General features: G+C 40.6%; 1 protein-coding gene across 3 annotated transcripts in view; it reads left to right on the top strand.

The window, feature by feature from the left end:
• HDAC7 (histone deacetylase 7) overlaps positions 1–23,948 on the top strand; it is a 439,476-nt gene that overhangs the window by 198,841 nt on the left and 216,687 nt on the right. For all 3 annotated transcript variants that reach the window (XM_073663183.1, XM_073663180.1, XM_073663181.1), the window contains exon 2: positions 10,004–10,072. The gene's annotated coding sequence lies outside the window, so the exon portion shown is untranslated. The remainder of the gene's footprint in view (positions 1–10,003; positions 10,073–23,948) is intronic.

Raw genomic sequence — 23,948 nt, 5'->3', positions numbered from 1 at the left:
ACGCACAACTCGTGGGGACGGCAAGACTTGGACAGCAGCCCCTTGTCCTGCTGTCACCATAGTTACCCAGTGCCCAGTCAGCGACATGTAACGCCCCTGTCCATGCCTACTCGTCCAAGTGTCTGTGGTGAAATGCACCCTGTCACACACAGAGTTTCTCAAAGAAGCGGTGATGTTGTGTGCGACATGCTGGTGGAGCGCAGGCACACCTTTCTTTGAGAAGTAGTGCCGACTGGGCATCTGGTACTGGGGCACTGCGACGGACATAAGGTCTCGAAAATCCTCTGTGTCAACCAGGCGGAAAGGCAGCATTTCTGTAGCCAAGAGCTTGCAGATGGTGAAATTCAACCTCTTAGCTTTCTCATGGCTAGGAGGAAATGGTCTTTTACTTGTCCACATCTGAGGGACCGAGGGCTGGCTATTGTGCTTAGACGGGGTTGATAAGGGTGTCCCCGGCAAACTGCCGGTCTGTGAGGAAGATGCAGGCGGACATGTTAGGTTGCCTTGATCCAAAGGTGGTGCTATCGATGTCGGACAGCGCTCAAGACCAGCTGGTGTTACCACCTCCAAAGAAAATGATGACCTGCCAATCACGCTGGCTGTTGCGGGTAAAGAGGTGGCAGGTCTGCGCCCCAAAACAGGTGTGACTGCTGTCCCCCCAGTCACAGAGAATGAAGAGGCCGCGGATGCACAAGATATGGCAGACGGTGGTTGGCCCGGCCGGCTAGACCGCATTGTAGCACACTGAGCTTCCCACTGCAACTTATGCTTCATGTCCATGTGCCGGTTCATGCATGAAGTACTCAAACTATGTATTTTTTGGCCTCTACTTAGCTTTTGCTGACAAATGTTACAGATAACACGAGTTGGGTCATCTTTATCGATCTGAAAAAATGCCCAGGCTATGCAAGGCTTAGCACCCATGCGACCTGAAGAGCCACCACGACTTGTGGTGAGAGGCAGAGTTGTGTTTGAGGATGCAGTTGTTGACGTGCTTCCAGTACTACGTCTCTGTCCCACACACCGCTAGAAGCCCAAATATTTTTTCAGAGCTAGATGCAGAAAAAAATTATTTTTAATTTGCAACCTGATGGAGGTCAGTATAGATGGACTAATAGACCAAGTCCCACACACCGCTAGAAGCCCAAATATTTTTTCAGAGCTAGATGCAGAAAAAAATTATTTTTAATTTGCAACCTGATGGAGGTCAGTATAGATGGACTAATAGACCAAGTCCCACACACCGCTAGAAGCCCAAATATTTTTTCAGAGCTAGATGCAGAAATTTTTTTTATTCAATTTGCAACCTGATGGAGGTCAGTATAGATGGACTAATAGACCAAGTCCCACACACTGCTAGAAGCCCAAATATTTTTTCAGAGCTAGATGCAGAAAAAAATGATTTTTAATTTGCAACCTGATGGAGGTCAGTATAGATGGACTAATAGACCAAGTCCCACACACCGCTAGAAGCCCAAATATTTTTTCAGAGCTAGATGCAGAAAAAATTATTTTTAATTTGCAACCTGATGGAGGTCAGTATAGATGGACTAATAGACCAAGTCCCACACACCGCTAGAAGCCCAAATATTTTTTCAGAGCTAGATGCAGAAATTTTTTTTATTCAATTTGCAACCTGATGGAGGTCAGTATAGATGGACTAATAGACCAAGTCCCACACACTGCTAGAAGCCCAAATATTTTTTCAGAGCTAGATGCAGAAAAAAATTATTTTTAATTTGCAACCTGATGGAGGTCAGTATAGATGGACTAATAGACCAAGTCCCACACACTGCTAGAAGCCCAAATATTTTTTCAGAGCTAGATGCAGAAAAAAAATATTTTTAATTTGCAACCTGATGGAGGTCAGTATAGATGGACTAATAGACCAAGTCCCACACACCGCTAGAAGCCCAAATATTTTTTCAGAGCTAGATGCAGAAAATTTTTTTATTCAATTTGCAACCTGATGGAGGTCAGTATAGATGGACTAATAGACCAAGTCCCACACACTGCTAGAAGCCCAAATATTTTTTCAGAGCTAGATGCAGAAAAAAATTATTTTTAATTTGCAACCTGATGGAGGTCAGTATAGATGGACTAATAGACCAAGTCCCACACACTGCTAGAAGCCCAAATATTTTTTCAGAGCTAGATGCAGAAAAAAATTATTTTTAATTTGCAACCTGATGGAGGTCAGTATAGATGGACTAATAGAACAAGTCCCACACACTGCTAGAAGCCCAAATATTTTTTCAGAGCTAGATGCAGAAAAAAATTATTTTTAATTTGCAACCTGATGGAGGTCAGTATAGATGGACTAATAGACCGAGTCCCACACACTGCTAGAAGCCCAAATATTTTTTCAGAGCTAGATGCAGAAAAAAATTATATTCAGTTTGCAACCTGATGGAGGTCAGTATAGATGGACTAATAGAATGATGCTATGCCCAAAAGATTTTACTTCACTAGGTGCAGTAAAAAAATTGGTATTCTATACACAGGTGGTATATCTTGCAACACAGATAGGCTACTCCACTGACTAACACACTCTGCAATAGGCCAAAAAGGATTAGCTTTGCTAGATTCAGCCAAATGCTGTGAAAAAAACTTGCACAGCACTGGCACAGACCTGCCTGGCAAAAACTGATAGGAACTGATGTAACCTAGTCCTGAAAAGGACTCCAATTACAATTAGTCTTTACTCCCACAATCTATCTATTTAAGAGCACAGACCTGCCTGATAAAAGTCGTAGGAAATGCTGTAACCTAGTCCTTAAAAGGACTGCAATCACAACTATTCCCTACTCCCAAGCTATCTGTATATTTGTGCGAAAATTGGCTTGAAATTAACAAGGTATAGCGCACACAGCAACAGCGGTGCCGTCTAACACGCAGCTGCAGCAGTGAGAAAATGGTGGCGACGGGGAAAATGGCTTGGTCTTATAGGGCAAGGACATGTGACATACACTGCCAATCACACATGCCCTTGCTTGTGTGAAAAAAAGCACTTCGCTCCGTGTGTGCGCTGCTGATAGGCTGACAGATTGCACCTCCCCACTGCAAATGCGGGAAAGAGAAAAAAAAATGGAGATCTTCATTGTTCCTGCAGAGATCCATCCCCTGCCCCTCCCCCCGCCCCGCTGTACACTCAAACTGCGTATTAACATTAATTTTCATCATTACTGAGAAAAAATCCAGTTATGATTTTGGTGCACGAACAGTTATCGAACATAACCTCGAACAGCCGAATTTTTCTCAAATTGTTCGTGTTCGCCGACCGGCTCGAACACCGCCCAAAACAGCTCGAATTTGAGATTGGCGAACAGTTCGAGTAGAACAACGCTCATCTCTAGAGCTGAGGTTTCCTTAAGACATGTACCTTCTGCTTTGACCAACGTCTGACCAAGTACTGAAAATCAAAGCCACACAAAATTCCCCTGAAAAAGAACCTGCATGATGACAACTAGTGCCCACATATTTCTGAAACCGCCCGTCATCTATCCAGAAAGTAGGTAGTCTTTATGTGACCCTCAATTCATCAGTACCATGCCTTGCTGGACTGTCTTTTCAATCAAATGCACAATCAGATCTTCATTGTTATAGGCATAACCTGCTATGTGAATGAATAGAACATCATTTGTATTCTACTTTAAACTGCTCAAGGATAATTCAAAAATTACTATGGAAAACAAACCTCTCATATCACAACTGCGGACCTTCAGCACATACACATACTGTACATCCTCAAACCACAAATGGGGTCTACACCCTGCTGCACCCATCTCAATCAATCAGTAGATCAGGGAAACTTTCATTTTTCAAGGTATATCAGTAATTTCTATAAGATGCTGACTTTTTGTTTTAGACCTTGAAAATTTTAGCATATATATATATATATATATATATATATATATATATATTTCCTTTAATTTAATTATTGATTAACCCCCTTTCCCCTCTCTCTTTTCTCAACACAGCACGGGCTCAATCTCAGCCTAACACTTCCCCAATGTACTCCTCTCTTTCTTCCTATTTATACCTGATTTCTCATCTCATTCTATTTGTTTCATTCATATTGCCCTTTTCTCTTTCTTTTCTTTTTTTTCCTCTTTATTACTTTTTCTATCTCCTTTGCAATCCCAATATCAGTCTACTCAACTTCCTTCCCTTCCTCTCACCCTCCATTCACTCCTTCCTTTTTTTTTTAATTTTCTTGTTGGCGCTTTCTTCACTTTCAGCCTTTTTACTCCTCCTACCCTTGAACACTTGCTATGCAATTGTTTTTTTAACTTGAAAAAGATGCTAGTCCAGCATCGATATGCGTTGTGGAAATAGAAGCTGTTCAACTCATCTTAGCCCTTAGGATTCTTTATCATAGCACGAGGCCTAATATTGTTTTATCGTCCAGATTGGTCACGCTAAAACATTAGATTTTGATACCTGGTTTCAGAAATATACAGTGGGTACGGAAAGTATTCAGACCCCTTTACATTTTTCATTCTTTGTTTCATTGCAGCCATTTGGTAAATTCTAAAAAGTTCATTTTTTTTCTCATTAAAGTACACTCTGCACCCCATCTTGACTGAAAAAAAACAGAAATGTAGAAATTTTTGCAAATTTATAAAATTTATTAAAAAAGAAAAACTGAAATATCACATTGTCATAAGTATTCAGACCCTTTGCTCAGACACTCATATTTAAGTCACATGCTGGCCATTTCCTTGTGATCCTCTTTGAGATGGTTCTACTCCTTCATTGGTGTCCAGCTGTGTTTAATTAAACTGATAGGACTTGATTTGGAAAGGCACACACCTGTCTATATAAGACCTCACAGCTCTCAGACCAAATGAGAATCATGAGCTCAAAGGAACTGCCCAAGGAGCTCAGAGACAGAATTGTGGCAAGGCACAGATCTGGCCAAGGTTACAAAAGAATTTCTGCATTACTCAAGGTTCCTAAGAGCACAGTGGCCTCCATAATCCTTAAATGGAAGAAGTTCGGGACCACCAGAAGTCTTCCTAGACCTAGCCGTCCAGCCAAACTGAGCAATCGCGGGAGGAGAGCCTTGGTTAGAGAGGTAAAGAAGAACCCCAAGATCACTGTGGCTGAGCTCCAGAGATGCAGTAGGGAGATGGGAGAAAGTTCCATAAAGTCAACTATCACTGCAGCCCTCGACCAGTCGGGCCTTTATGGCAGAATGGCCCAACGGAAGCCTCTCCTCAGTGCAAGACATATGAAAGCCCGCATAGAGTTTGCTCAAAAACAAATGAAGGACTCCCAGACTATGAGAAATAAGATTCTCTGGTCTGGTGAGACGAAGACAGAATTTTTTGGTGATAATTCTAAGCGGTATGTGTGGAGAAAACCAGGCACTGCTCATCACCTGCCCAATACAATTCCAACAGTGAAACATGGTGGTGGCAGCATCATGCTATGGGGGTGTTTTTCAGCTGCAGGGACAGGACGACTGGTTGCAATTGAAGGAAACATGAATGTGGCCAAGTACAGAGATATCCTGGATGAAAACCTTTTCCAGAGTGCTCTGGACCTCAGACTTGGCCGAAGGTTCACCTTCCAACAAGACAATGACCCTAAGCACACAGCTAAAATAACAAAGGAGTGGCTTCAGAACAACTCTGTGACCATTCTTGACTGGCCCAGCCAGAGCCCTGACCTAAACCCAATTGAGCATCTCTGGAGATACCTGAAAATGGCTGTCCACCAACGTTCACCATCCAATCTGACGGAACTGGAGAGGATCTGTAAGGAAGAAATTCCCCAAATTCAGGTGTGAAACACTTGTTGCATCATTCCCAAGAAGACTCATGGCTGTACAAGCTCAAAAGGGTGCTTCTACTCAATACTGAGCAAAGGCTCTGAATACTTATGACCATGTGATATTTCAGTTTTTCTTTTTTAATAAATTTGCAAAAATTTATACATTTCTGTTTTTTTCAGTCAACATGGGGTGCAGAATGTACTTTAATGAGGAAAAAATGAACTTTTTAGAATTTACCAAAAGGCTGCAATGAAACAAAGAGTGAAAAATGTAAAGGGGTCTGAATACTTTCCATACCCACTGTATGGGGGTCTCACATCCCCACTAATCATTAGTACTGAACAAGGTCTATACAAAAATTATTAAAATGTTACATTACACTTTAGCTGCTGAACCATTATACACTATTTATGAGTCTTGGGTGGGGGGAAATCTATTAAACTTCTGTCATTATTAATTTGTCATACTAACCAAATTCACTAAAACGCTCTTTAACTAATTTAAAAATTGGACGTTTTATGCCACTGTCAAGGTGAATCTAACAGGAAAAGAACAGATGTGATAACTGACCTTTGTGGCACATCAATCGAAGCCTGGACCTGTCATTAATGACAAGCCTGTGCCAACTATTACACCATGCACATACGTATTTCCAAAGCCATAATGTTCTCATTTAGGCACCAGTCTTTAAGAAACTGTGACAAATTATTCTGAACATTAAAATAAACCATATCATCAAGTTTGCAAGACCCAGAGTGAAAGAAACCTCCTTAAAAACTAAGATTTGGCATGTCAAGTTGATTTCAAAAAGTTGCTCCATGAAGTCATCACACAGCCAGTGTGTAGTCATGGGTAAAAAAGTGTTCCACAAAGAAAAGATAATGGAAATGATCATGGGCAAGAGGGTGCTCTGTGTCTGTGGAAAATGTTAGTGTGTAAAATAGTTAATGTATTAAGAAGGCTGTGATGCCAAATTCTATACAAATCTCCTGGCTAGGTTTTCTGCAGTGACTTTTAAACTTCCAGCAGAACATGCGGCACCATTATCTGCAACACTTGAAAAATTCTTGAAAAACCCTTGACAGGCTGCAAACTACATTGCAACCATTGGTTGTCCGCACAGACATAATTAGCACCGGGGCAGCGCTGATGTCCTCGTTTTTGTTCAGCCCATGTTTGCGTGGGTTTCCTCCGAGTTCTCCAGTTTCCTCCCATATTCCAAAGACATACTAGGAATTTAGATTGTGACCTCCAATGGGGACAGTGACAAAGTTAAGTCCTGAGAAATTAATGGCGCTATATAAGGCCTCCTTCACAAATCCGTATAAAACACGTACATGAAAAACCAGTACCGGTGTCATCAGTGTTTTCCATCAGTGTGTCATCCATGTGTCCATTTTTAACATCCGTGTGTCAGTGTTTTTCCGGTATGGATAAAGAAATAAATAAATTACAAAGCTTCTCCTATACTTTACAATGTTAAACATGGACATCACGTGGATGCCTTTCACGGACCCATAAACTTGTATTGGCCCTTGTCATCATTGTTGCCGTAAAAAAACAGACATGTCTTTGTGTGTTTTGCATGGACACATGGTGTTAGAAACTGACCTGGGTTGGAGTAGTGGTATTGCAACCACTAGGGGCAGCAACGGCAGATAGCATAGTCAGGAAAAGCCAGGAATCGATACCCAGGAACAGCAGTATAGTCTTGAAGGATTTAGCAGGTTGCATAGTCAGGAACAGCAGTATAATGTTATGAGGCAGCAAGTGAAGGGAGAGCTTGACTAAAGGCAGGGAGCTCAATAATAATCTTGCTGGAAAGGAGGTACCAGGCCAGGTTCAAATAGGGTGTTCAATCGAGAACTCACAGGATGAAGCCAATCAGGAACCACACAGGGTGGAGCTGCTCAGGAACAACACAGGTACTAGAATCTAGGTTAGCCAGGAGCTGTCCAACGAGCTGAATAGCTCAGAGGGAAGAGCTGCCGCCTTGTGCACAAAAACTGCTGGATTCGAGTCCTGACTAGTGTTGAGCGAATTTGTTCGGCATTTCAAATTTGGGTTCGTGTTCGGGGTCCCGGCTTGTTCGCGCCAAAAAATCGGCTCCGCCCACGAACATCCCTGATTTGCCACTCTGTCACACAGCCGGAACCCCCAAACACGAACCCGAATTTGAAATGCCGAACAAATTCGCTCAACACTAGTCCTGACACATGATCTTTGTAAAATCATGGACAAGTGCATAGCGGCATAGGTTATATTGGATACCTGTTGTATTCATGAGAAAAACAGATACCACACGTACTGGAAACATGGCCTTGTGAAGGAGGCCTAAGGGAGTAAAATAAATAAATACACTATGCTGTATGTATAAAAGAAATGGAACACACCTCTTAATCATTGAATTCAGGTTTTTCATTCCGTTCCATTGCCACAGGTGTATGAATTCCATCCCGCAGCCCTGCAGTCTGTCTTCATAGACATTTGTGAAAGATTGTTTTATTCTAAAAAAGCTCACTGATACTAACTTCGTACTGTTAATAGGATGGCACTGTTGTATCATGTCATTTTATGTAATATCTTTTTTTTCTGAATATTCCTACTGGAAAGTAGAAGTAATTAGAATTGGAAAGTAGAAGAATTTAGCAATCAAAGCAACTTAGTCATTAATTGGAGACTATATAAAGTTAGAAAGCGAGTCCTAAGCCTCCGCTGGTATTCACATCAGCTCAAAAGCTGTGCAGTTGGAGCATCATGGCTTGAGTGTCCATGGCCAAGAAGCTGCAGGCAAGTCTTACATCACCAAGCACAATGCCAAGCCGCAGATGGATCAGTATAAAGTTGCCACTGGATTGGAGAAATGTTCTGTAGAGTGACGAATCACACTTCTCTATGTGGCAATCTTATGAACGAGTCTTGTGAGTGTCAGGAGAACATTGCCTACCTATCTGCCAGCTGTAAAGTCTGGTGGAAAAGAGATATTGATTTGAGGCTGTTCTTTCAGGTGTTGGTCTAATTTCAGCAAAGGGAAATCTTAATGCTTCATCAACTAAGACATTTTGGATAATATGTACCTTCCAACTTTTGAGGAACATTTTGGTGAAGCCCCTTTTCTATTCCAGCATTGTGCCCTAGTACTCAAAGGCAGGGCCATAAAGGCATGGTTGGCGTAGTTTGGTGTGGGAAAAACCTGACCAGCGCACAGAGCTCTGACCTGAACCCCATCCAACACTTTAGGGATGAACAAGAAAGGAGATTGCAATGTCTAACCTCTCAAATGCTTTTCTGGATGAAAGGATAGAATTCCCACACACTTCAAAATCTTGTATAAACCCTTCCAAGAAAATTGGAGGTTTTTCTTGCCAAGGGGGTGGTGTAAACTACATATTTAAGGGTTTTTCCCATCTTTGTGTTGTCGGATAGTGCTAGTAAAAGCAAGCACTTTTGCAATTTACTGCTTATTAAAATTTGCAGCCATTCTTTAGCTGTTCTGCACTGAATATAGCTGGGATTAATAGATAAAAATGTGGACCAGTGATCCGACCAACTACAAAACAGTGCTAAAAAGTGCAATAGGAAAGAGCTTGTAAGCACTGTGCATGTCCTGCTGTCTACCAGCAGTGGTCGGTCTCCAAGGCAATCAGGTGTAAACAAAAGAAAATTGTAAATATCTCAGAAACAGCTAAAGGTTTTAATAAGCAGTAAATTGCAAAAATTGCTTGTATTTATAAGCACAATCCAGCAATATCCATTTCTGAAGATAGGACTAACCCTTTAAAGCCTATGTTTTTAGGCAGGGATGTCACACAAGCTCCTGTAGGGGTAATGTTTAGGTGGCCTAATACTTTTGTCCATGTAGTGTTCCTCTTCTGACACAGTTTCTCAAAATAATTTTTAAAGCTGGTCATCTTGTGTAACAAATCTCAGGATATATTGAGCTATAAGGAAGGAGAAGGACGGACAAATCTGTAACTTTATGCTCACTGACAAAAAAGGAAATGTGACATGACGTTTCTATTATAAGTCAATGGGATCTGTTAAGATTTATTGCAACAAATATGTAATGGATGGTGTAAAACTAGACACCTCAACACTAGTGTGGAGAAATTTTGATATATTATTTATTGTTAATGATGTAGGTACATTATTTGCTAAATATTCAGACTTTATATTAGAGTTTTACAAAGCAATTTAATGCTTGTGTTGTCTTTTATTTAGCTCTACATGACTGAAGAGGAATATACAAAGTAACAACTGAAATCAATGGAATAAAGCTTTTACGTTTCGGTATGTACATGTTTTTTTAAATACTAATATTTCAAATTGTGATAAATAGTATGTTAAGGGTGTTGTCAGACTGAAAGCCATCATATGTTTGATGCTAAAGGGAATCTGTCAGTAGGATCGTCCCTCCTAAGCCGTCTATATGGGCATGTAGGTCATAGGAAGCTGAATAAAATGATACCTCGATATCTGCAATCCAATGTTTTATTCCAAAGAAATCCACATTTTTCTCATATGTAAATGACCTCTTCCAGGTTCTGTGAAGGACGCTGCCTGGAAGATAACTCTGCCTCCAGAGATTATTTTAAATGATGGGGGAGATACCAGTGTGAGACACGTAACTAACATGGAACAGAAGATCTGAACTTTATTTCTTACAAACACATTTGCTGCAGGTCTCACAGCTCTGCTGTATTGTAACCCTATCTGCTTGTGAGATGGAAGCTGAGAGGAACCTGCAGATGTGTCAGGTATAATTACACACAGCTCTGCAGTGAGATCAGGAGAGCAGAGAGCGGCCATGACACATCACACTGGTAACTCCTCTCTCAGTACATGGTTCACAGTGGTCTCTGTCTTACATGTCACAGCACAATCAGCCAGTCAGCGGCTGTGCTGGTAACACGTTCTACTGTAGCTTCAGTGAACTTCACTCCCGCATAGGATGTTACCAGCTCGAGTAGAAGGTCCCGTCCCTCCTTTCTGCGATGTGTCTTTTATGACTGTCTGTTGTTCTTGACACAGAATGATATGGTGTTACATAGGACTGCAGGTGACATCAGCTACATTATCTGTACTCAGAAAGTTATCACTGTGTTATCTCTAGTGTTACATGGGACTGCATGTGACATCTGATACATTATCTATACTTACAGAGTTGTTACTGTGCTATCTGTGGTGTTACATAGGACTGCGGGTAACATATACTACATTATCTGCATTCAGAGAGTTATCACTGTGTTGTTTGTTATCTCTGGTGTTACATAGAACTGTAGCTAACACCTACTACATTATCTGTAGTCTGCGACTTATCACTATTATCTGTGGTGTTACAAAGGACTGCAGGTAACATCTACTACATTATCTGCATTCAGAGAGTTATCACTGTGTTGTCTGTGTTGCTATGTTACATAGGACTACAGGTTACATCTACACTATCTTCACTTAGAGAGATCACTGTCATCTATGGTGCTACATAGGACTGCAGATGATATCTACTACATTATCTGTACTCAGAGAGTTATTACTCTTTATCTATAATGTTATGTTACATAGGAATATATAAGGCATCGAGCCTAAATTCTCAAATCCAATCTAAATAACGCATTAATGTGTGCCAATAATTTGTATATTATCTTTTATGTTTATACTGCAGATGGCTTTTTCTGGATGTATAAAACCTGTTTCTATCAGTGTATAAACGTACGTACTCCAACCTTCAAATATGTGTTCACAGGCTAGTAGCAGTGAATTATTGAGCCAGTCATTACCATTCACAAAATATCTACCTTCCTCCAATTAACTTAAAGGGGTATTCCCATCTCCAAGATCATATCCCAATATGTAGTAGGTGTAGTAATAATAATAATAATATTAGCAAATACCTCCAATTAGAAATGTAGTCTAGTTTTTCTGATTGGCTATGTCTCTTTCCCCATGTGCAGCCATTGCAGGACCTTAGGTATCCATGGTTACGACCACTAGCAACTAGCTAACTGTCACTATATGAGTGGTGGTAACCATGGATACCTAAGGTCCTGCGATGCCTGCACATGAGGAAAGAGACATAGCGAATCAAGAAAACTATCCTACATTTCTAATTGGAGGTATTTGCTATTATTATTATTATTATTACACTTACTACATATTGGAATAAGATCTTGGATATGGAATATCCCTTTAAGGCATTTTTCTAGGTTTAAAATGTTCTTTTCCATAAGCTTCTTCAATCTGAAATAACAAATTAAGCCTTTCCTACAACCAGCAGGTCCAGCTCTGCCTTTTTCATACAGTGACTTTGAAGACATAACTACAGCATGTGTGGCCATTGCAAACAATCGCTAGGCTCAATGGTGACGCCAATCTAAATGGCACAAGACCTCTGAGCCTAATGATTGGCTGCAGTTGTCACATAGTAGTAGTTGTAGTTGTGCAGTCAGAGGCTGGACATCGGCAGCTTCTCCCCGCCCTGTGCCCTTTCACTGACAGGTCTTTCCCTATATGCACAAATAGGGAAACATCTGTCAGTCTAGTGGAAGCGGAGCAGGGTGGGGAGAAGACACCGAGGACCGGCCACTTGGACTAGTCATCTTAGTCGTACTGTCCCCAGCCACATTTTATCTAAAGACCGTAGAGTTAAGAGTGAAACATACACGGCTGCCAATAAGGAGTGAATTATAGTGCCCGTGGTTCTAGAAGAATGAATCAGCTGTCAGGTTCCCTGTAAAAAAATAAAACCATTAGCCAGCTTTTCCTTGTGCTTGGGTTTGTATTTACTACAGGCAAAAAGGGCTTCCCAGACAAGGGAGATTTCTTAAATGGGAGTGTTACTATTGTGGGTCAGAGGTGGCCGATGCCTGTGGGAACCTGTCATCAACATCATTATTGGGGGTGGAGGGGGTCCTATTACATGTGATATAGAAACCTGTATGGAAAGCTTTAGGAGAAACTCAAAAGGTTTCACACAGTTGCCAGTTTTGATCAAATCAGAGAGTTGATCGATCGGAGACAAGAGCACACAACTAGTGTCAGTGTACAAGCTTGTCTGACTCTCAGATGCCCAGGCACAAGTCTTTATTACAACCACAGTAATAGGAAAAGGGGGGTGGCTTTACATGCTTTACATTACCTCTTTGAAAAGATATTTTAATTGGGGAAAAAAGTATTTTAATTGGGAATAACAGTAGTCCTTGAATACTGTCTGTATCCAGCTTTCCTATGCCTTCTATAACAAAGAAAACTTAACACAAAGACACCTCTACATCAGAAACAACGCCCTGTGTTATTGCTTTTATGAATAACACTTATAAAGCTAATTTAAAAATTATTAAATTATCAAAGATATATGAATTGTCCAAATAATAATACAACCAAAGTATAAATATTTACCATAACACTTTTTGCTCAAAGAGACAAAGACGTCCAGCTATCTAGCAAGTGCCAAGGCCCCTACATTGAAGGAACAGTATCAGTGAGGGTCCCAGCCTACAGACCTCCACTGATGGAATCTACCTTTCTGAATGCATATCAGGTGATTTTATAAGTGGAAAACCCCTTCAAGCTGGGGGGGGGGGGATTCATGCTTACAGCTAAAACACCAGACCAACATCATAACCCTTTTTTTATTTGCCAGATCATATGATGGTAAGCCTACTTTCAAGCATTGGAGGCTAGGAGACATGAGGTCATGTAATAGGTAATTTCGAAACCCATCACGGAAATTATACTGAGAAAGAAAACTAAGAAAAAAAAATCCTAAATGTGAGAGAAAAAGGTACAATCAGGTTGAAGACGTGTTTTTGTCAAACCACAAACTGCTTAAAACGATATAGTGACACAAAGCGCCAAGACATAGGTTAGACTGATCCAGCTCACAGTACAGTCAGAGCTCAGCAACATTGTGGGGACCAGAATTGGGACAAACCCGAAGCATCGACCCAACAAAGGTAAAGCGATATCTGCTTATGTTATCACTAGTCTGCACTTAGCACTCATAGCACTATATGTTACATTTCACAGCGCTATCTGCTTGGTGGAATCTTACCTTTCATACCAAACAAAAAGTGCCAAAAATGCCCAAAATAAGATCCAATTATCAGCTTCACTTGACTTGTTTCTTTTGTTGCTACTCAGACTGGCAGCAAGATATTGAATAATCCACATCAGAACAGGCTTTTTGGTGTGTGTTAGGCGTAAAAAAAAGTTTATGACTCTTGAGTGGTTACAAATAGCGTAGCCTCCAGCACCAGGCATTGTTACACGGGGGTATAACATGTATTATCTATTGTCACATATTATATAAATGCACAATGAGAGTTTTAGTTTCAGGTTGCATAACACTCAGAGACTTTTACATTCACGGCGGCCACAGGTTTTTCTTTCTCCTTTCAATTTTGTAGAAATACATCTCTATATATAGATCATGTAGCTGTAAAATTCACCAGAAGAGCTGCCATCCTGTGCTGGAGACACAACATGCACCAATCAGCTCTTCATGCTTCAGGTTGGCTGAGTAGGTTGAATCAATGGCCGCTTTTTAATTTATTTATTTTTGCAAATTTTAAGATATGAATGATTGCAATATTTGTACAGAGTATAGCTGCCCTTAAAATGTATATTCTTAGTGATGGCGTAGTGAAACTGGGTGCAATGCGGGCACTGCCCTCCAAACACTGGGAGATGCCCCATTGCCCCATGCTCGTTCTTGCCATGGTCCTGCTGCACAGGTCTGTAGTCTGTAAGTGAAGTCTTCCAGAAAAGTGCTCTTTACAAAATATATCTGGTGAATCTGGGTCTTAGTAGTGCGTGATTTATGGTTGTGTTAAGTTTCAGGATTTTATTTCCCCTATTAATAATATCCGTCAATATTATAACAAAATTTCAGCAACTAATGACCCCACATCATAGGGTAATAAAAAGCTCAGAAAACAAGCTCTCATAATGGACATTTATTTTGAATGGTTGTCACATCACTTATATATATATATATATATATATATATATATATATAGTACAGGCCAAAAGTTTGGACACACCTTCTAATTTAAATTTTTTTCTGTATTTTCATGACTATGAAAATTGTACATTCACACTGAAGGCATCAAAACTATAAATTAACACATGTGGAATTATATACTTAACAAAAAAGTGTGAAACAACTGAAAATATGTCTTAAATTCTAGGTTCTTCAAAGTAGCCACCTTTTGCTTTAATGACTGCTTTGCACACTCTTGGCATTCTCTTGATGAGCTTCAAGAGGTAGTCACCAGAAATGGTTTTCACTTCACAGGTGTGCCCTGTCAGGTTTAGTAAGTGGGATTTCTTGCCTTATAAATGGGGTTGGGACCATCAGTTGTGTTGTGCAGAAGTCTGGTGGATACACAGCTGATAGTCCTACTGAATATACTGTTTGAATTTGTATTACGGCAAGAAAAAAGCAGCTAAGTAAAGAAAAACGAGTGGCCATCATTACTTTAAGAAATGAAGGTCAGTCAGTGCGAAAAATTGGGCAAACTTTGAAAGTGTCCCCAAGTGCAGTTGCAAAAACCATCAAGCGCTACAAAGAAACTAGCTCATATGAGGACCACCCCAGGAAAGGAAGACCAAGAGTCACCTCTGCTTCTGAGGATAAGTTTATCCGAGTCACCAGCCTCAAAAATCGCAGGTTAACAGCGTCTCAGAATAGAGACCAGGTCAATGCCACACAGAGTTCTAGCAGCAGACACATCTCTTCAACAACTGTTAAGAGGAGACTTTGTGCAGCAGGCCTTTATGGTAAAATAGCTGCCAGGAAACCACAGCTAAGGACAGGCAACAAGCAGAAGAGACTTGTTTGGGCTAAAGAACACAAGGAATGGACATTAGACCAGTGTAAATCTGTGCTTTGGTCTGATGAGTCCAAATTTGAGATCTTTGGTTCCAACCACCGTGTCTTTGTGCGACGCAAAAAAGGTGAACGGATGAACTCTACATGCCTGGTTCCCACCGTGAAGCATGGAGGAGGAGGTGTGATGGGGTGGGGGTGCTTTGCAGGTGACACTGTTGGGGATTTATTCAAAATTGAAGGCATACTGAACCAGCATGGCTACCACAGCATCTTGCAGCGGCATGCTATTCCATCCGGTTTGAGTTTAGTTGGACCATCATTTATTTTTCAACAGGACAATGACCCCAAACACACCTCCAGGCTGTGTAAGGGCTATTTGACCAAGAGGGAGAGTGATGGGGGTACTACGCCAGATGACCTGGCCTCCACAGTCACCAGACCTGAGCCAAATCAAGATGGTTTGGGTGAGCTGGACCGCAGAGTGAAGGCAAAAGGGCCAACAAGTGCTAAGCATCTCTGGGAACTCCTTCAAGATTGTTGGAAGAATAATTCCGGTGACTACCTCTTGAAGCTCATCAAGAGAATGCCAAGAGTGTGCAAAGCAGTCATCAAAGCAAAAGGTGGCTACTTTGAAGAACCTAGAATATGACATATTTTCAGTTGTTTCACACTTTTTTGTTAAGCATATAATTCCACATGTGTTAATTCATAGTTTTGATGCCTTCAGTGTGAATGTACAATTTTCATAGTCATTAAAATACAGAAAAATCTTTAAATGAGAAGGTGTGTCCAAACTTTTGGTCTGTATTGTATATATAAAAAATAATATATATATACATATATATATATACTGGTTTGGTCAAACTGCTCATTAACAAAAACGCTGCATATTTTCTCACCATTTTTCCAGCTTTTTTTCCGGCAAATTTCTGCGATCCAATATAGTACCTGTAAGCCACCAGAGAAATATATAACATAATACAAGCTTTTTTTTGTGTGGTTTAATCACACTCTTGTGTGTTTTTTGGGGGATAAAGGGTGCTTTTTTAAAAAAAAATAAATAAATCATGATCTTGTATTTTTTTCATGCACTTTTTCCATAAGCTTCTCTATAGAAATTAATAAACAAATGTAAAAAAAAAGTTTGAACAAAAAAAAGCTGCCGAAAAAAACATTTGTAAAAATGAAAAATCATGTTGTTATTTATAAGTAAAAAAAAGAACAAAAAACACTATGTAAGAAGGTGTAAAATCCAGTTGCCTTTTTTGCTATGATTATCTATCTACATCAAATCCAGGACAAAGTTCTTATGACCTTGGTTATGATCATGGATTTTTTTTCTAAACCCAATATACACACTGCAGCAATTAATTGTGCAGCTTTTGAGGCAAGTTGGGGTGATAATGTGTTCTTTTTCTACCTTGACTTCAATGGGGGAGACCATGCTCCATCAAAACATCTTGTAAAAATCTATAAACAATGACATCTAGGTGAAACTGTTGTCTGGGACTTAACAAATCTTGACTTATCTGTACGATAGATCATCAGTATCAGGTCAGTGGGGCTCTGACACCCGGTATCCCAACCAATCAGCTGAAATCACTGGCATATAAGCAGTGTACAGGGCGGTACACTACAGCGCCATACATAGGTTAGTGGCCGCTACCCAGTACTGTAGGTCCTATCACATTAATGGGAGATACACTGCTGTACTTTGCTGTTGTCACCAAGCAATGTGCAAGGTTTCTGCATTCTGCCCTGTACATCTTATATCAGGATGCACTTCAGCTGACTATTGGGGTACCGGGTATCAGCCCCCCACTGATCTGATAGTGATGGCCTATCCTGCAGATTTCTGCTTTCCACCAGTCCAGATCTTCAGTACTGGCAATGAACAACCTTGGGGGTCATTCTGACTTTTCTGGTTCAGATTGGTCAGGCCGGATGCCCCTAACTCTATAAGAAGGGCTTCCGTCTTTAGGTGCAGCTGCTTCACAAAGCTCCTCAATTTCCACCTCTGAAATCCCGCTGTCCTTTGTTTTATTTATATTTCCTTGACCCCTAAAATGTTGGCAACAATTTAACACTACAATAAATGGTAATATTGATAATATGTTATTTATCACAAAGCACAAGGAGGCACAGACTTGGCCACAATCCTGTTTCTCGTCGTTATTACTGGGAAATGATAAAGAAAACAGCAAAATGTCGCACATCTCAATGATACCAGGATCTTTTTCGGCAGCAGATCTCGATATTAGGGATAATATGATACACAGCTGCTTCATGGCCATACATTCATAATTATATCATTTTATAGTAGGAATGATCCATTTCCCGTGTTGTCATTAGTCTATCTTGTTGTAGGTACGATCACCTTACCAATATTGTTTCACTGCCGCTGGATAATGGAGTGTTTTTATGTGGGATGGATTATGGCACTTTACACCCAATGTTGAATGGGAGAAGGGTATGTAAAATAGTTCTCCTCCAGGAGGGCGAAGACTGTCTCTCTAATGCCATCTATTGGGGATTGAAGGTAGCAAACCTGTAATGAGGGAAATTTATCATCCCCACAACACTGGTTTTCTAGCAGCAAATAAGTCACCAAATTTGTTGCAAGTGGTTTTCAAAACAATGAGCTGGTCTTGGAAAAAACCAACATGGCCTAGAGCAGATTGACAAATTAACTATTGTATATGTCAGAAAACTGGCATATATTGTAGATCGTAGTTGGAATGTATGATAGCTGGTGGCTGGCATTGATTTCATATTCTGGTGCTCGAAAGATATCCCAAATTTATTAATTAGGGTGCACCTCTTAATAAATGTGACGCTCCTTACTGCAGAAGGCTCTAGGTTCACGACTGGTCTATGAAACACCCGTCTTGATACATTTCTCCTCCCCCCATTGCTACATTTTCTTCCTTTTGGAGGAGAGCTAATTTACATTTTAAAAATAGTATTTTCATCTTCGTAAGTGATGGCATATAATATGCAATGACTTAATGATCTTTAGGGGTCTCACATCAGGGACCCTCAGCTCTCCTGAGTATAAAGGAGCCTTCTTGGCCACCCAGCTCTGCAGGGAACTATAGTCAGCCCCATTGACTTGAACAGAGTGGGCTACAGAGGATGGGCAAAAGTGCCCCTGTGCAGAGGAACAAATGTAAAGGGGAAGCAGTGCTGAAGGGCCACCCCTTGATTTTCAGGATAGGTGGGAGCTGGAGGCCTGACGTCCAGCGATCATTAAGTGATGGTGTATTCTAGCAATATGTCACTCAATTGAAGATATGGTAAGACTCCTTAAGTCAGTGTCTCTAGTCTAATAATAATAATAATAATCTTTATTTTTATATAGCACCAACATATTCTACAGTGCTTTACATACACTATCATCACTGTCACCATTGGGGCTCATAATCTAGATTCCCTATCACTTTGTCATTGGAATGTGGGAGGAAACCAGAGAACCTGGAAGAAACCCACACAAACACAGGGAGAACATACAAACTCCTTGCAGATGTTGTCCTTGGTGGGATTTGAGCCCAGGACCCCAGTGCTGCAAGACTGCAGTGCAATCCACTGAGCCACTGTGCGCCCCTAGTCTACAAGTTCCCCCAAATATGTTATGTTTTAGGAATATCTTTAAGGGTTTGTCTTCTAGTCAGCTAACCGCCACAGACAATTACAGGTGGTGCTGTGACTTCTTATTTGGAGTAGACACTTCTTCTAGAGCTTGCGGAGGCCTGTTGAGTGGCCAGCTGGAAAGTAGGATATGCCCCCATTTATTATTTTTAATTAATTCATGTCTAAAAAAATATTTTGCCACTGAACAACCCCTTCTTAAAACATGACATGCCTCAAAATATATATATATATATATTTTCTGTCGAACAACCCCTTCAAGGATGAGCTCACACAGTACAGTTTTGTTGAGCATTTGTGAAGAACCACTACAGTTTTGATAAAAATTTATGTAAAATGCGATGAAGATATGATGGCGGACTTGGTATTGCACAGTTAATATAAGTATTGACCATATTATTGCCACAGGTGTTCTCTCTATGGATTACCCTGAGTTCTCATGACCTGTTGTGGGTGCTTAAGAACTGGAGGAGATGCAAATGTATAATATCAACATCATTTCCCTGGGCTACAATTAAAAGTATTATCATCAAAGCTACATATGAAATCCAGCAGCTGGAGAAGGACATGCGCCGTCTGAATAGGGTTCTCAAGGTCAGACAGTCCCTTGAATGTCACAGCTGTCACAGATCTTAGACTGGCTCCTGCCACATGTAGCACAATCACACCTCATACTGATTGATAGTGTCACTCAGTGGAATGTATGAAATCCAATGGAGGTTAATCTGTACCTCCTTCACCTAGAACAGCTGAGCGTGAGATTGTTGTGCTTCCGCTACACTTCAATTTTATGGATGAAGAATGTTGATGTTCCAGATCAGATTATCGTTTGCAATCTGTGTGAAGTGTTCTGCTTAGAATAGCATTTTCCATCCTGAACAGCCGGCATGTCAAGCAAAAGACCAGAGAGTCATTCATTTCCTTACTTTTATACTCCATATTTTTAGAATTTCAGAGAAAGTCCCACCTTAGCATGAAGAGCCATGTACGGTCGGTAGCTTATGTTATTTTTTAAATTGACATTTAGAAACTTATTGCAATTTCATCGAACCACAAATTCCTTATAAACAAAGTATTTTATGTACTGATTCACCGATGCTTCTATAGCACCAACATATTCTGCAGTGTGCATAAGGCCACATTCACATGATCAGTATTTGGTCAGTATTTTACTTCAGTATTTATAAGCCAAAGCCAGGAGTGGAATAGTCAGAGGAAAAGTATAATAGAAACACGTCACCACTTCAGCATTTATCACCCACTCTTGGTTTTCACTGAGAAAAAATACTTTCTCCTCCTTCTCCTACCTATCATTCAGTGAAGAACAGGCAGCACACGGATGGCATCCAAGCGCAGTCCAACTTTTTCACTGACCAACAGACTTGCATTGCTGATTTTGATCCGACACTCTGATCAATATTGGACATGTCTCCACATTTTTGCAAAGACCACTCAGGTCAGGGGCAAAAAATCAGACATATGAAGAACCTTATAAACTGTCACAGGTACGAGTGCTGGCCATGAAAAAAACTGAAAACACTCTTATATGAAAAACTTACGTGTGAAGGAGTCCAAAGGCTATGTTCACACGTTGCATTTTTGCTGCATTTTTTTATGCAAATTAAAAGCTCCTTTTTACAGTACTACACTTGTTTCTTTTTCCTGACTGAATTGCAAAAGGACTGCTTTTTTTGAAAACTGCAGCATGCCACTTTTTTCAGCGTTTTTGCAGCATTTTTTCACCCATAGAAAGCAACATGTAAGTGTAAAAAGAAGCTGCAAAAAACTTTGCCATCAGTTTTTGCAGCATTTTTAGTAAAATAAAAAGCAGGATGTGAAACCCTTTCATTTTTGTGATTTTCCCAAATTCAAGCAAAAATGTCTTGGTCTCCTCACCTGATGACAGGGATGTTAGTATTAGTACAGTTTAATAAAATGTGTAATTTGTGTAAAATTGAACAATGCCTGAGTAACTCAATGCACTGCCAATTTTTTAGGTAAACTATGCCTGACCAATTCAACTCCCCCTGCAGTTTTTACATTTACAATTATGTATTTTTTCACAAACTCATATGAACTTTTTTGTTCAGCATAGTCACTATTTTTTCAGATATAAAAATCTTTTTCCACTAAATCATTTGATCAAATGGCCCTTTTTTCCAAAAATGTTTTATAGTTTCACATATATCTTGCATTGGTGGCCTAACACCTTGTATTGTTCATGCTTGTATGGTGGAAGCAAAGCTGAACTTTGGGATCCTGAAAAATGCAGCAAAAAAGCCGGCATTTTTGTCTGCAGCTTTTTTACTGCCAAGGCATCAGGTTTTAGCTGCAGAAAAAATGCAGCAATAAAGCAACATGTGAACATAGCCTAAGTCTGGTTTCACACATCTGACTTTCATGGTCAAAGTGCAGACCGTGATATCTGGACTGAACGAGGGTCTTCAGACTCGCAATCAGCCTCAGCCTCACAAGCAGATATGACGTTGTTGAGTTCAGGTCAGGAGACCAGTGTCAAGTCGGATGTGTGAAAACGGTCTTTGTTTCTTATTTTTTTAAAAATCCATACTAAGGTCAGTTTCGTTGGAAATCAGCCAATCATCAATAAATATAGCAACATAATGGTTGCACATCTGTCTTTTGCTCTTTGATTGAATGAAAAAACAATTCACGGTTTGAGCTGTGCTAACCAAAATGAAGATCCTTGTTTCACGCCGAACTGACATTTTCCTTAAGTGAAAAAAAACAAATGTACTTGGTACAGCTGTTTTTTACACTTGAGAAAAACACCAGTCCATTGTGGAAATGCGTTGTGAAATAAAAAATACTCTTTTATATTATTGGATCAAGGATCTACATATCGGTTAGCACAACCCAAACAGTGAATTGTCTTTTCCTTCGAGCTCCCTGGTAAAGTTCATTCCCCAGCCACAGGCCAGGAGCAACCGATATTGAGCTTTGATGGGAGTTGTGCCTACACAAATCGCTCTGGGGAGCACATTACCTGGATCCATTATATCTTTTTATTAAGGTATCACCCTAAGGCTTGTTTCACACATCCGTGATTCCAGTACGTGTGGTGTCCGTTTCCACACGTACTGGTGACACTGATACACACAGACCCATTCAAATAAATGGGCCTGTGCACATGTCAGTGTGTTTCCACGGACCGTGTGTCCGTGGGCAAAACACGCTGACATGTCCGTTTTTTCTCACAGCACGGGCCGCAAAATGTAATGGACACTGATGACCCACGGATGACATCTGTGTGTCATCCGTGTGACACATACTGGTGCCTGGGAATCAGCGGTATAGTTAGCGCTGTTCCCAAGCGCCGTGTGCTGCAGGCAGTTCTCATCATTGTCCCCTGCTTGCACCGCGATCAGCGCTAGCAGGGGACAATGATGAGAGTAGTATTCTGGCCAGCTGTGTCCTGGTGTAAAAATAAGAATGAAATTTAAAAAATTCTTATATTCACCTATCCTAAGTGTCCCCCGCTGTAATCTACGTGACCACTCACGCCGAGGAACTAGGGAGAATGACTCGCTGCAGCGAGCAGGTCCCGGAGCTGCACTCAGTAAGTGACAGGACACCGCTTGCTGAGCCCAGCACAAAGCAGAGGCCCGCTCGCTGCAGTGAGTCATTCTCCCCGGCTCTTTAGCATGAGCAGTCAGGTGGATTACAGTGAGGGACACTTAGGACAGGTGAGTATAAGGATTTTTTTATTTTATTCTTATTTTTACACCAGGACACAGCGGTAACAGAATACTACTCTCATCATTGTCCCTTGTTATCACTGATCGCAGTGCCATCAGGGGACAATGTTGAGGACAGCGTTCAGCACCCGGTACTTGGCAACAGCGCTAACTGTACCACTGATTCCCAGGCGCCGGTACATGTGATAATGATACGGCACGCGGTTGCCACACATGTGTCACAGATATCACACACACGGAAACGGATATTACCGATACTGTTTTTTCCAGTACCGGAAATATCCGGACGTGTGAAAGAGGCCTAAGGTCTGGTGTGCTCTGTTTCCCTTCAGTTTTATTCTATACTTTTTGATTGAGCATTATGTCACTCCATTGCGGAAGCCTATGCTTGTGTAGGAGCTTACAGAATCCAGAAAAAAACTCAGACAAAAGGAGATCATACTAACTCCGAATGGCGCAATGAAGCTGTGGACCCTAATGCACAATGTATAATGGCTCTTTAATTGTATTGGTTCTCATATGAGTCAAAGAAAATTTTTGGGCCCCTTTAAGACTCCAGGGCCCAGGTGTGACTGCAACCCATGCACCTACGATAGTTATGCCTCTGCCAATTCTACACCGATGCTGCCATCGTCAGACTCAAAACAAGGACTGCAAGGCAAGCGACCAAGCTGCTTGGCTACGAGGTGGCAGCTCTGCTTTTTTGTTGCCAGCCCTATTATTCTTTATCGTATCATTATTAAGTTGTCCAATTAGACATTTAGTAAATTTACATATGTATTAACTTACTGAATACTTTTAATTATAGATGGATAAAAGCAGCTAAAAACTGATTACGGCTGGTTAGAAAATTTCTTCCAAATGCTTTACAGCACATTGTAGATATTTAAAATATTTTACTAGTGAGGAAATCCTGTTGTAAATGATCTTTTAATGTACTTTTGCTAATAAAATGCATATAGTGTAAATA

This window comes from Phyllobates terribilis, unplaced genomic scaffold (assembly GCF_046119375.1).
Source record: "Phyllobates terribilis strain yellow unplaced genomic scaffold, ASM4611937v1 Scaffold_2__4_contigs__length_985480577, whole genome shotgun sequence".
NCBI lineage: Eukaryota > Metazoa > Chordata > Amphibia > Anura > Dendrobatidae > Phyllobates > Phyllobates terribilis.
This window is presented reverse-complemented; position numbering and strand designations above follow the sequence as displayed.